The sequence below is a fragment of the Octodon degus genome, unplaced genomic scaffold (assembly GCF_000260255.1).
Source record: "Octodon degus isolate 3935 unplaced genomic scaffold, OctDeg1.0 scaffold00063, whole genome shotgun sequence".
Taxonomy (NCBI): domain Eukaryota; kingdom Metazoa; phylum Chordata; class Mammalia; order Rodentia; family Octodontidae; genus Octodon; species Octodon degus.
Window position 1 is genome coordinate 1930604 of NW_004524639.1, and position 2866 is coordinate 1933469.

The window sequence follows — 2866 nt, forward strand, 5'->3', positions numbered from 1 at the left end:
TCCTACAAGGACCATTCTGCAGTTCTTCCCAGAGATTAACCATTTTAGTTTCCACACAAAAGTCAGATCAAGCTGGGAGTGGTGGCACATACCTGTAATCCCAGCATTCGGAAGGCTGAGGCAGGAAGATAATTTCGAGTTTGAGGCCCCCTGAACTGCATGGTGAGACCATGTCTCAAAAAGACAAAAAAAGTGTCATCATATAGCATTTGTCATTTTCTTTTTAATGTATTTAGTACAGGGTCTCACTACACAGATCAGACTCATGGTGATCCTCCTGTTTCCAGCCTCCGGAGCACTGGGATCACAGATACATGCCACCACACCCAGTCTCAAATGCTGGCTCAGCGTGCCCCCCGGGGGGGGGTGTCTGGTAGGACACAACAGGAATTAAACCCCAATCGAACCCCAGCATTTGTCTTTTTATGTTTGCTTTATTCCTGCAAGTTTACTCATAGCAGGATTCCTTTATTTGTATAACTGTAAATATTCATATATATCTACATATATATCACATTTTCTTTAACCCCTCAAACACTGATGGACACTAAGTTGTTTCTATATCTTGGCCATTGTGGAGAGAGGTGCAGACTGAAAAAGGAGGTGCCATATCACCTTGAGATGCTGATTTCACGTTAGGATTCTTCTAATTCTTCCATTGCTGAGCATTTGTGCTTCAGGTTTACAAATGAATGCAAACTAAATAAATTTGACATTAGTTTAATAATGACTTTAATGATACCAAAAGAGTCAGCTAGAGGAAAACAAAGCTGTTTAGTGCTAGGCTAGTCAGCACTAGATAGTCAGTGTGTATTCTTTGTAAATTTAACTTTTTGTCCTTTTTTTTTTTGAAGAGAGGGTTTTGTTGTGTATTTCAGGCTAGTCTTGAACTTGCTATGTAGCCTATGTTGGTTTCAGCCTCCTGAATGCAAGGATTTCAGATTTGCCCCACCATACCCGGACAGAAATGTATGTTTCTAAAGAGTATCAAGGTAATAACAAATGGGGAGAAATTCTCAACTATTGATCCTAATAGTAAAATGTCAAAATTGTATGAATGGGGATGGGGCTTAATGGGGAGGGAGAGAGAGAGAGGCAGAGGCAGAGACAGAGGCAGAGACAGAGACAGAGACAGAGACAGAGACAAAAACAGAATCAGAGAGAGAAGGGGGAGGGAGCTCACCATTTGTAAACTACTTGAAAAATCTGCATCAGTACAATCTCATCTATTTGTCCTAATGGAGGATGGAGGGCGGGGGCAGGCAGACCAATGTGAACTAGTGACAGGTTGGAATTCTAGGATGTTTTAAAACATGCCCTTTTATTAGTTGAAGTCTGTGTGTACTATAATTCACACTAACCGCTCCCAGTGGTTCCCAAGAGAGATCGCCAGAGCATTGCTTTCATGAATAGATAAGGCCCATTTGTTATTAGCAGTACCCATTGACTCATAAACAATGTGCTGAAGTCCTTAGAAACAGTTTTTTCCTTATAAGATGAAATTTGTGATGTGCTCTAAAGAACTGACCTGGAAAACCTTTCCTTCGCAGAGTGCAAAGAGATTTCTGTCTAGACTCTGTCCCACAGAGCTGGCAGCACCTCAGGGACTGAGAAGTGAAGGTCCTGGTGGGCTAACATAAAGGAAGTCCAGCCAGCCCAGCCGGCTCCGCTAAGGAATGCATACAACGCGGGAGTGAGAGAAGCAGCCATGTCCCTAGCAGCCCCTGCTGGAGCCCTTCAGACAGCAGGCCCGGAAGTGCCTCTGCAGGCTGGGCAATGCTAATGTCCCAAATTGCTTTCCCTTTGCCCTTTCCCATTGCCTGATGCAGAGCTCCTGGAAGACTGCCTGCCTGACTGGGGACTTGCCACACCGCCATTTTTTTTTTTTTTGCCTCCCTTGCTTCATCCACTAGGGAGTGGACTGTAGGAAGTTGATCTGAGGGGCCTACCCATGCTCCTTCCTGGCCCCTGATGTCTCATTTTGGAGTGCTAAAATAAAAAAGGAACATAAATTCTTAGCTAGAAAACAATCTTCTCCCTTCTTGGATTACTTGCCAATTCCTAAAGAGGTACAGAAAATCTTCATTCTCTGAGATTGACCAGAAGGAACTAAAGTTTTGGGATCTGTGACAAGCGCCAGAGTCCATGTATTTCTGAGAATGATCAGGAGCAGAATGCAGTCACAGCACATGGAGTGGACAGCCTGCCCTCCTTCAAGCACGCCACGCACTCACCTTTGCTCTGTTGGGTAATGTAAATATTCAGCTGCCCCTCCATGTCTAGGCTGGATGTTTGTGCTTTCGTGTCTTTATGGCCTTGACATGCCTGACCACAGCATGAAGTGCCTGTATTACAATATAACGTCCAGCAAAACATGTGCGTTTGCTCATCTTTGTACAACGCTCTCCAAAAAGAATGTTTGATAAGCATTTACAAATTGTTAATTATGGCAAGATGCAATGTAAAATTGATCATCATAATCACTTTGCAGCTGGATACTGTTAAGTGCATTTACACTCTTGTGCAAACTCTGAAGCCAAACTCTGAAGCTTTTCATCTTACAAAAATGATGCACTCTACCTGGTGTACAACTGCCCTTTCCTTCTACCTCTCAGTGCTTGGCAACCTTTGTTTTATTTTCTCCATGAACTTGACTACTGTAGGAGCCACTAGTTAATGGACCCATTAGAGGACTTGCTTTCCTATGACTAGCTTATTTCCCCTAGCATAATGTCCTCCAGGTTCACTCATGCTTTAGCATGCCTCAGCATTTCTTTCCTTTTGAAGGCTAAATACTATTCCATTGTATATACATCTCACATTTTTGTTTACCCATTCATCTGCTGATGGATGCTTCAGTTGTTCA